The sequence below is a fragment of the Copadichromis virginalis genome, linkage group LG17, assembly GCF_057382275.1.
Source record: "Copadichromis virginalis isolate Kocher_CV1m ecotype Utaka linkage group LG17, C_Virginalis_male_GT1.1, whole genome shotgun sequence".
NCBI classification, from domain to species: Eukaryota; Metazoa; Chordata; class Actinopteri; order Cichliformes; family Cichlidae; genus Copadichromis; species Copadichromis virginalis.
The window spans coordinates 38,249,843-38,261,901 of NC_140634.1; the positions used below are offsets into that span (position 1 = coordinate 38,249,843).

General features: G+C 42.2%; 1 protein-coding gene across 2 annotated transcripts in view; it reads left to right on the top strand.

The window, feature by feature from the left end:
• syn3 (synapsin III) overlaps positions 1–12,059 on the top strand; it is a 133,841-nt gene that overhangs the window by 97,576 nt on the left and 24,206 nt on the right. The window lies entirely within an intron of this gene.

Sequence of the window (12,059 nt, forward strand, 5' to 3'; positions counted from 1 at the left end):
AGCCCTGTTGAGCCCATATCATACCATGATCTAAAGAAACCACTGAGAAACAAAGTTACTGGCATCTGTCAGTCTGGAAAGGCTTAAGGCCCAAGGCTTTGGGACTCCATTGAACCACACCGAACCATTATCTACAAATCAAGAAAACTTGGAACAGTGGTGAAGCTTCCCAGGAGCAACCAACCGACCAAAATTACTCCAAGAGCTCTTGGGTTGTGCAGCGGGACAATGATCCAAAACACACACCGGCAGGTCCACCTCTCAATGGCTTAAGAAAAACTAAATAAAGACTTTGGAGTGGCCGATCTAGATGCTGTGGCAGGGGTGGTTAACTCCAGGCATCGAGGGCTGGTGTCCTGCAGGTTTTAGATGTGTCCTTGAGCCAACACAGCTGATTTAAATGGCTAAATGACCTCAACATGTCGCGAAGTTCTCCAGAGGTAATGAACTAATCATGTGATTGTGGTGTGTTGACCCAGGGTAATAGCTAAAACTTGCAGGACACCGACCCTCGAGCCCTGGAGTTGCCCACCCCTGTGCTGTGGCGTGACCTTTAAAAGGCGGTTCATGCTCAAAAACCCTCCAATGTGTCTCAATTACAACAATTCTGCAAAGAATAGTGATGTAAAAGACTCACTGCCAGTTATCAAAAAACTCTTGATTGCAGTTGTTGCTGCGAAGGGTGGCTCAACCACTTATTAGGTTTAGGGGTCAATCAATTTTTCACACAGGGCCCTTCTAGGTTTGGATTTTTTTCCCCCTTAATAATAAACACTTTCATTTAGATACTGCATTTTGTGTTTACTTGTGTTATCTTTGTCTAATATTTAAATTTGTTCGATGATCTGAAACATTTAACTGTGACAAACATGCAAAAAAATAGGAAATCAGGAAGAGGGCAAACACTCTCACACCATTTAGTTTCATGTCATTTAGCTTTTCAGCTTTTTTGCCCTCAAAAGTTTTTGCTTAGCAGTAAGTTAGCCCAGGAATTCAGATATGTTTTGTTGGTGGGTTTTTTGTTGTTGTTTGTTTCCAGATTTGAAAAGTAAAGAAAAAATCCGGGAAATCGCCAAACAGTTTTTGTCCATCCATCCATCTTCCGCTTATCTGGGCTTGGGTCGCGGGGGCAACAGGTTAAGCAGAGGCCCAGACCTCCCTCTCCCCAGCCACCTCCTCTAGCTTGTCCGGGAGAACACCAAGGCGTTCCCAGGCCAGCCCAGAGATATAATCTCTCCAGCATGTCCTGGGTCTGCCCCAGGGCCTCCTCCCAGCCAGTCTTGGTAGCCCGCCAGGGCCTCTGCTCCTGGCTGCTGCCCGGCACACAGTGCACCCGACCTCTACTGCGCCTCCTGCGGGTGGTTGCCTGCAGGAGGATGGGCCCATGTCCCCTTTTCGGGCTGTGCCTAGCCGAGCCCCATGTACTAAGGCCCGGCCACCAGACGCTCGCCCTTGGGCAACCTCCCCGGGCCTGGCTCCAGGGCGGGGCCCCGGTAACCCTATCCCGGACAGGGTAAACTGTTCCCTCGGTGATATTCTCATAAGGGTCATCTGAATCGCTCGTTGTCTGGTCCCTCACCCAGGACCAACTTGCCATGGGAGACCCTACCAGGGGGCAAAAGCTCCATAGCCCCTGGGATCCCTGAGACACACAAACCCCTCCACTACGATAAGGTAGCGATTCACGGAGGGGAGTCAGTTTTTTTTTTGTTTTTTTTTTTAATTTTGTAAGGAAGCTGAATATCCGTTTCATTAGCCACAAACCACAAAAAAAGTTATTGGGTAACTTTTCAATACAGAGTCTTTTGTCCTTTGTAACGCCTTTAATCTACATGCAACAGTTTATCACAAACTCGATGTCTACAAATGATGAAAACTGTGAGCAATAACATGATCATTCTTCCTTGAATGTTGTTTTTAAATACACATTCACATTTAGGTCAGATTTTAACTATGCAGTGAGGAAATATAATTTTGTGTATCATACCCTAACCTTCTAATCTTACATAATCTGATAGAAGTATTGAAATGAACCTGCGTCAAATGTAATGAACAACCGTGGTAGATCCGAGATGAGCAAACGCACCAGAAGGTTGAGTGTTTGTGAGATGACTAAGATAACGGGTAGAGATCCTCTCTGCCAGTTTAATCAAAACACTGTTATTGCAGGCTATCTAAACACCTTTGTGAATATCTTAACAGCTAGAAAAAATACTTGCATAATGTGACTGTGTTTCCATGCTGTGCATAAATGTTTGTGTAGAGTCTCCGGTCTGGATTAGGGGGGGATTCCAGTCATGTAGGATGACTTGCTCTTGCTCTGGTTTGTACAGCTATGAACAACAAAACACACACCCTCTGGTCTCAGCAGGGTATGGTTCATGACTAACCACAGAAAGACTGAGCCATCCAAAAGAAGAGGTTTTAAAGGACACACTCCAAACAAGAGTTAGATTTTGTTTGGTTTTCCCCTTTTTCTTTTCTAAAATACCTTTCACCATTTATAAGTTTCTAAAAGTTTCTGAGAAATTATGTTTTGCTCCATCCATCACCGCCAGGTTGTACCTAAGTTGTACTTTGGGGTGACTTTAGCTCAGTTGGTAGAGCAGGTCAGCTACTAATTGGATGCCAAATATCCTTGAGCAAGATACTAACCCCCAGTTGCTCTCATACGTCCATTGGAGTATAATTGTGTGTGGATTTTAGCTAGAAAGCACTTGCATAAAACAAAGTGCTTGTGTAAATGGGTGTATGAGGCAAGTGCTCATTTAGAGTACAAAAGTGCGATATAAGAACCATCTACCGGTGATTCCCTGTTCCAGATCTGGGGGGAAATCTCTCAGGACACTATCTGTCATCCCATCCCAAGAAACATGCACACCAGCACATGGGGAAATAAAAACTACTGCTCACTATTTTGAGTTACTGCAATGACATTTTAGCAAATTGGACTAGTGTCCCGCGTTTCTAATTCCCGGGGTGTCTTTGAATTCAGCCCACTGTAGGTTGATCCTTTTCTTTTCCATCAAATGATGTGGCATCCTTTCATAGATCCAGTTCAAATCAGTTTAGATATCCAGCGTGATTTTCACGGACAGAAATGAACTTCTTTGCCTTTCAGTGTAAAAGTAACTTTTTAGATTCAGGTTTACTGGTTTCGTAAATGTACAGTAATTTGAAACAAATGAGTGCATTAATTCTTAGTTTTTGTGGTTTCCTATACCTTTTTATCTAAAGGACTACTCTGTCAGCTCTAAACATTTCATAACTTTTGCATGGAGTTGAAGGCCTTTATCTTGAGAAAGAGCCCAACAGCAAACATTCTTCCTGTCCTTAAACACTTGCCTATGATGACAAAGCAGGTGGCTTGACCACCAGAAGACACCACCGGCCATTTCCATCACTACTCCATCAGCACTTTAGTGCTTGGAAGCATCCACCCCGGAAACTTCTATCCTCGGGATTGTTTTCCAGACAGCTGCCTCCCTCATGGAAATACACCAGGACAGACCCTAATGGAAGCCAGATGAGTTTAAATTCCACAACAATAATTACCACACTGCATTAAATGGCTTTTACTGTACACACTTTAACACAATGGACATCTGCCACAGTTTTGGGCGGATGTTTGTCCAGGAAGTTGCTATGACAACTTTTTGAAGTCTGCTCTAGTGATGGATCCTGGAACTACTGCATGTGTCATGATTATGTCACTCTTGGTTTGGGGGCATGTGTAAAATTTGTTCTGAAGGTTTATGGTCTGAGTGAGGAAAATGGCTGACTGCTGTTCCAAGTACTTGAAACTAATTTTAGGAGGTCTTAGATACAAATTAGGACTTTAACTTTGAAAGTCCTCGTTGTAAAAAGTAATTGTAACAAACAGGGACAGTTTTACTAAGAAATGATACCAGATAAGGACCTGTTGACATTATTTTGAACATCAGATATGAACAGTTTAATATTTTAGTAATTTTCTGTCTATCCACTTTAAATATGTAGCTAAAACCTGTAGGTTAGCTTAACTTAGCAAAGAGGCTGTTTACAGTGGTAACAAAATTCTGTGTCCTAGCACCTCTTAAGTAAATTAACCCTAACACGGTGTGCTGAACCATTTATCTCTACTTACAAACAAAAGAGTTTTAAAGTAGAGACACGACTTATTGAAAAATGTTAACTAAACAAAGATCAAGTACAACTTCTTTCAGAGGGCAAAAACAAAATATCTTAAAGTGACAATAAAGCTCATCACTCAAACTGAGTACGAGCTCTAATTCAGTTATTAGATGCTGCTCTTTATAACTGTAAAACATTGGTTCACCTGTAGCCATAATATAAATAACCCTTGATTCTCTAAATTGTATGCATTTGGATTCAACCCCTGGTCTTACCAGACTTGTACCCACCATCGTCGTTTAAAGCACCTTATGTCATCCCTGCAGGGTTCTGGTCTAATAAATGTTTATTTGCACTGGCCACCTATCCACTTAATATTGCTCCAAATCAAATTTACCCTCCTGCTTTCAGTTAAAACACGGAGCAGTTTCAAAGGGTTCCACTCCTGTCAGGTGTATGAATTCAGTCAGTAACTTAGCAGGGACCTGCGTGATAAACCTTACTGGCCTCTTGAGGCTCACTTAGTCCCCAGGCAGAGTTTTGATGTGGGCGAACTGTCTTTGGTCTCGCTGCGGTCAGACTCTTGAAAAGGATTCTGGGTCGGGGTCCCCCCTGCTCTCGTCGTCTGCCTAAACCATCATGCCTCATGTCTTCTCCTTGATGTGGCAGCTTTGAGTGGCCATAATAAAAATTAAGACATCATAAATGCAGGATGGATGCACCATGTGTTTTCCTTTGTAATGCACGAGCCCCTAGTGAGAGGTTTAACTCCCACTGCAACTCGAGCAACTGAACCCTTCTCTGCAAGGTTTTCATCGTGTTGTGTGTGTCTGTGTGTGTTTGTGTGTCATACTGACAGACCGCGAGTAATTCACTGTGGCGCAGAAGACAACTGTTGGTGGGTTGGTTGAATATAGAAGTTGACTTGCTGCTGCTATAATAAATAGTTTTGGCATTAGCAATGGATGAAATGATTTTATAAGGCTTTTCAGCATCTTTTTGTGTTGTGTTGATTCTGAAAGCTGAAAACTTGCCGACATTTATTTCTGATTAATCCTGAGATTGATTTGCCAGTTCGAATTTGTCACTTCGCTGGGACGAATGAATATGTTTCCACTGGATACAGACCTGCCCTCCAGTCACAGATGGAAGCGTTCAACATGTCACATGGATTTGTTTTGAAGTTAGGAAGGCATGATTCACCTCAGACACCAACCTGAGGAACAGTCCCGGCTGACTCACACAAGCTTTGCATACAGCTATGCGGAGGGGCCGGTGAGGTTGGCGGATGGGTTTCCCTGAAGTATTTCTACCATGTGCCACCTCCGATCGTCTGCCACTTTTACTGTAACTCGAGGGGAGCCTGTGTGTTCCCAAAGAAGGACCTAGACTGGTAAAATCACCCACCGTATAATTAGCTTTTTTAGCATGTGACTTCTTAACATCTTTACCACACTGGATGCCTTTTACAGACTGCTGGGAACAAAAGGCTGAACGGTGAAGCTGAAGTTTCAGACCAACATTTCCACATCGGACAGCTCCGAGACGCTGACGGCCACCGAGGTTTTTTCTTTTCGAAGATGGAAACTTGTTTTGTCATACTCTCTCCTTAAAAATATCAATCACTGTCAAGTAAAGACTTTTCCCATAAAATAGACTCCCTCATGTCTGAAGAAAAGCTTACCGCCACAGTTTAAACCAGTCGCTCCTTTTTATAGATGAAATCTTCAGAAAACATTTAAAGTTTTAACTCCAGCTCTCAATAGAAATGAGACAGTGCTTTGCAAAGAATTTCATTTCTGCTTTCCAAACCTTTTAAAATTTAAACCCAAGTGTCATTAAATGTGTTTTATTTAGAGACTTTAAACACGACAAAACAGACATGACTTAAGCTCACAAATATGACTTCTAGTCCTGTTAGTGAGCAAGCTAACTGACAGTCGTTGACCTCGCTTGCTCACAGAGCTTTTATCCTGCTCAGCCGCTTTGCTAATGAAACGCTGCACAATAGCTTTGATAGCAAGAAGCCAGAGGGGAGACCAAAACTGAAAATAAAGAGTATATATGGATTTAAATGCTGTGTTAGGTTTTAAGTGTAGGGAAGCTATGGCACAGCTAAGTTAGTTTGACCTACTGTTGCTGTAAAGGTATGCAGAAGCATCTTTGATGGCACAACATGTGGAACCTTGAAGCAGGTGGACTTCTGCAGCAGAAGACCGCATCAGGTGCCACACCTGTAACTCACGACAATTTGGCTCAAACATCATGAACACATATCCATCACAGATCCATCCTTGCTTATAGCAACACTTCAGGCTGGTGGTGTTGTGGAGTGGATGCTTTCTTGGCTCACTTTCGGCCCCCATAGCACCAACTAAGTATCATTTAAACACCACAGCATGCCCAAGGACTGTTCCTGACCCTTTATCATCTCTTTATGAACACACATGTTCTAATGGCTGCTTTCAGCAGGATAACACACCATGCCATAAGATCAAATCATTTGAAACAGCTTGAACAGGACAATGAGTTCACTGTACTCTAACCAATTAAGAACCTTTCAGATGTGCTGAAACAGGAGATTCCAGGAGACAAATCTGCAGCAACTGTGTGACGCTGGCATGTCAACATAGACAAGAATCTGTGAGAGTGTTTCCGGCCTTGCTGGATCTCTGATTTGACGAATTAAAACAGTTCTAAACAAAACGGGGAAGCAAGCTCTATCCAGTGAGACTTCTTCTTTCCTTGTTACAGACATTTCAGGAAGAGTTTCTGCTGTTCTGCATTTATTAGCAGTTTTAGTGTAGCTTTAGCAGTTGTTGGACCTGAACACAGCAGCACAGGAGCCCCACTGACATCTAATTTTATCAAGGTGTTAATGCAGAACTAGAGGAAGTTTAAATATTATAAACCGGGTCAGCCACTAGCATGGACTTTGTGTAAATTCAGCACACGTTTTTCTTTTTAAGTTGAAATCCAAGTATTTTGCACCAACCTGCCAGAAGCATGTAATGCAAGATTTGAAATGTAAAATATTGAGACCGTCTTTCACACTGTCATGTTATCCCTACAGATGACACACAGTGACATCCTTGGTGTCACAAATGACTCTTCAAATAGTTCCTGGATGTCTAAATTTGATAGTTTTGGCGATCAGTCTTAATCTTTGTCTAGCTGATATTGTAATTTCAGCTGAGCTGTTTTTGTGGTCAGTGAAGAAACAAGGAGATAATAGCGAGGCCTCGTCAGTTTGTTGGGAAGCACAGGATGTGGTCTTCTCTTCTTGACAAGTCTGCCGTCATCGCCATGCAAATGGGAATGACTGGAAGCAATGTGTCCAGACAGAGTGGGTGGCTGCAGCCCTTTCCACCCTGAACAGAAGATAAATAGACACCCACACTCTACTGCTACTGCTGGGCTCTTCTCAGACACTTGTTGAACCTCAGGCATCTTATCATTTGTCATGTGACGCACACATGTAACCGCTGTACAAGTTTGGAACTCCTGACTGCTCTCCTACTTCCCACAGTCTTTAAAACAACGAGAAAACACAGGTCTGATTTAGATGTCAGCTCCGTTTCTGCTAATTAAGAGAGTTAGGACAAATTATGCAATAGAAAAACTTGTTGAATCTTGTTGAAGGATGTGGAGGTGTTGAGTTGTGCAGCAGTAGATTTGCAAGACAAGCAGAAAGATCCTTGGCCAGATAGAAGCATAAGTGGAATTTAAACAACACAAGAAATTCATTCCAGCTCAGTGTAGTGCTAGGTTATGGTCTCAGATGTGCTGTTGTGTAATTTAGGGATATGCAACGCTTTTGCACAAAACTAAAGTGGTGACATGGCTTTACACAATAAGGTGCTTCGAAATCACACAATAAAGCTCTGATATTAACTGATCTTGATAGTCGCAGGTTCCCAAATGGGGTTTGTAATCAGCAGGATTTAATGTGGGTGTCAATCATAGACTGTATATAGAAGATGACCATTGCCATCGCAGGATATGAGCATGTTTAGATGGGAGGAGTGACAATGAAATGCTACCTAGCTTGGATAGAGTAAGGTGTATTTTAATCTGAAAGCCTGTTTTAGCGAGTGCTGCAAAAAAAAGCTTAAAAACTAAATTTCTTTCCTGCACCCGTAAACACATCAGTCTTGATGTAACCGTACCCCAGAGCATGAACTGTTTTAGTATTTTGTCATCTGTTTTGCTCTGAATGTAACCAAATTTAAAAAAAAAAGAAGAAAAACATCTCGTATCTGATAAGACTTGAAATTATCCAAATAAAGTTTAAGCCTATAAGGAAAGTTGTTTATGTCACGGTCAGTGGGAGCTGATTGTGTGTTTGAGTGAATAGTAGGACCCAAATGCAGACACGGTAGGAGATGGAACTGAGTTCTAAACAAAAGGCGAGCCGTTTGTGAACACAAAAACAAAGCAAGAGCGAACAGGGCCAACCCTAACCTGAAACTAACCTGGGAAACCAGAGACATGGACATGAAACCGGACAGGTACGTGTGACTATGGAACTATGAAATAAACCGAACATGAACCTGATCAGTACGAAGAACTCTGAGACATGATGTCGCTAGACATGCAAACAAAGACTGAAAGAAAACACAGACTAAATACACACAGGGAGCGATCGGGGGAAGTGGAAACACATGGGGAAAACAGCTGACTAGAATGACATCATCAGTAACACTAAGCATAGAACATAGAAACAAGACTTTCAAAGTAAAACAGGAACATAATGGGATGCAGACATGACACATGACAGGTTAAAGACACACGAACCAACAAGGGAGACTTGAACAGAGGAGTGATGACACAAAGGCATCGAATACACAAAGAACTAAAACTGAGCAACCTTGGAGCTTAAGATGACTAAATGAACTTAAACATAAACAATGAATATCGGAATACAGGGAAAATTCAAAACACTGGGTCACACGACTCAGGACAGTTTACTGTTGTCATAAATGAAGTGAGACATTATATTTATCTTTTAGATGTAAACCTGAAGAAGTCCAGTTTCTTTCCTTCCGAGCTCCTTGGACTTTTTATGGCTAGACGAGGTGACTGGAAGTAACACAGGTTTAGAAGCACTTTTACTTTTCAGTCCTGGAGGCACCATACATCTTTTATATGCAGCCTATGCTTTGAAGGCAGTTTGAAATCTGTGCGATATTGATGGATTTCACAACTATTTATTAAAAAAAAAAAGAGGCAAAAGCAAGATTTGATTTCATGAAAATGAGGAGGATGATGACTTAAACCTTGTTACCATAGTTACATTTCAGTCCATGACTCTAAGGCACAGATATAGGCTTTTATATACTGTATTGCTGTGTTACATTTGACTTTTTACATCTACATCTTTCCAGTTTGCATATTTATTCCTCCTCCCTTACGTAATGCTTCATACCTAGTTAAGTTAAGTACTTGGACATTAGAAAGAGAACCTCATTCTGCAGCCTTGCCTCCCTCCTTTATTCTGGCACTTGTAAAGTGATAATGGCGTCAGTTAGAGTACACTTTATCTTGGCAGTGTGTCAGACAGGCCTGCACTGTCAAAACCTGTCAGCAGAAGCGGCGGTCACAGCCTCGAGCAGCTCCGTGTCCGTTCAAGCCTCGAAACGAGTTGACAGCAGCATTAGGGTGTGCAGTCACATGACTGCCAGGGAGGCCCTGGATCAAATGATAGCAGCTGTTTGGGCGTATCCTTCCTCCTGGCAGGCCTGATCTTACATTTCAGGGTATGATCTGGCCTGGTGCCCGTGCCCTCAGCATCTTCATTTAGTGTTTATTTAAGCTTCACCTGCAGCTATTCACATCGATAAGCACAGTGCACACAGTACTTATCTAGATGCATTTGTGAAAATGGAAAATGCACGAAGGCTTTTTGAATATTGAAAACTTGGCTTTGAATAGAATTGTATGTTTCTGAGTTTTTTTATAAATTGAAAAATTCAAATAATGTCATTCTCTATTACAGCCGCTGTAAACGACCTTCAGACCTCTCGTCTAACTAGGCGTTGCTGCCTGAGAGCTATTTCACGCAAGAGTGGGAAAAGTGCTCATGAAACTGGAAAAGTCCCTCTTCAGACTGCATCCCGTTTACAATCATATCAGCAAATTGATCAAGGGCGTTTAAACCACGTTTGAAGTAATGTGTTGATATTTCATCCATTGCAGTTGCGTAAACTATGAGAAAGAGTGTGTTTGCGGTCTGTCGGGTTTGTCCAAGCCCATTCCATTGAGCTGTGGTCTTCCCTCCACCTTCCCAAAGCGTTGCAGTTTTGTGTAATAAACCCACACATTCTTCTGTCTCCTCCTCATCCTTCCTAAACTGAGCAGCTTTAGGTTCAGTAGGAGCCAGGGCGTTATTTTACAAGACGGATCTGGACACTGGATGTATACATCCAAGACAGTTGCAATGGAAATAGCTGTCTGCTTTGAGTTGTGTCTCAGTGTGGCGTTTACCACACGTCTGTCTTACTGTATATATAAAAAGGGAGAGTTCAAAGTGCAGTTCTGTTCTTTTTCAAGCCTTTTGGACACTCCCCGATCTTACTCTTATATATTATATCAGGAATTTACATAAAAAAGCAAGAAAATATATGTCAGAGTTGTTGTTTGTGTTGACAGATTTCAATAATGACACTCAGTAGATCCGTAGAACTAGACAAGAATACATTTCAGATGTTAAAGAGCTAAATATTTTTCTCATAAATCATAAATGCTGCTGCCAGAAGCATAGCAGCTGTATTTGGTGATGATACAGTATGTGATTGTTATGTTACAGTGACTGTGTAAAAGGTCATGGAACATTAAGCAGACTACTGAAAAAGAAAATATGTATTTGACCTTTGACTTTATCACTGGCGTAACATCCAAGTCCTTGGATGTTTTCACTGCTGTGCTTTTTAGACCATTTTCAGGCCGTAAATCAAAAGCGGATACATTTTTACATTTCTTTTCAGAATCAGAATCAGAATACTTTATTGATCCCTGGGGGAAATTATTTTTTGTTACAGTGCTCCATTTTAAACCAACATTAAGACAAGACAGACAATACACTAACTAAGAATAGTACAATATATACATATATATACATACATACATACATAAGTCACTCATAAATAAATAGTTGGAAAAGAAACATGTGTAGTTGTAGCAGCAAACAGTGTGTTAAGTGGATGCGTTGTACAGGGAGATGGCCACAGGCAGGAATGATTTCCTGTGTCGTTCAGTGGTGCTTTTCGGTAATCTCAGTCTCTCACTGAACGAGCTCCTGTGGCTGACCAGCATGTCATGGAGTGGGTGGGAGGTGTTATCCAACATTGTCTTTATCTTGGACAGCATCCGCCTCTCCGACACCACCTTGAGGGAGTCCAGCTCCATCCCCACAACATTGCTGGCCTTACGGATCAGTTTATTAAGTCTGTTGGCATCTGCGACCCTCAGCCTGCTCCCCCAGCATGCAACAGCATAGAGGATCGCACTGGCCACAACAGACTCATAGAAAATCCTCAGCATTTTCTGGCAGATGTTGAAGGACCTCAGTCGCCTCAAAAAATAGAGACGACTCTGGCCCTTCCTGTAAAGTGCTGTGGTGTTTTTAGCCCAGTCCAGTTTATTGTCAATGTGTACTCCAAGGTATTTATAGTCCTCCACAATGTCAACACTGACCCCCTGGATTGAAACAGGGGTCAAGTGTTTCCTGGTCTTCCTGAAGTCCACGATCAGTTCCTTGGTCTTTGCCACGTTGAGCTGCAGATGATTCTGCTCACACCACGTGACAAAGGAGTCGACCACAGCCCGGTACTCTGTCTCATCATCCCTGCTGATGCATCCAACCACCGCAGAGTCATCAGAAAACTTCTGAAGATGGCATGTCTCTGTGCAGTGGCTGAAGTCTGTGGTGTAGAGGGTGAAGAGGA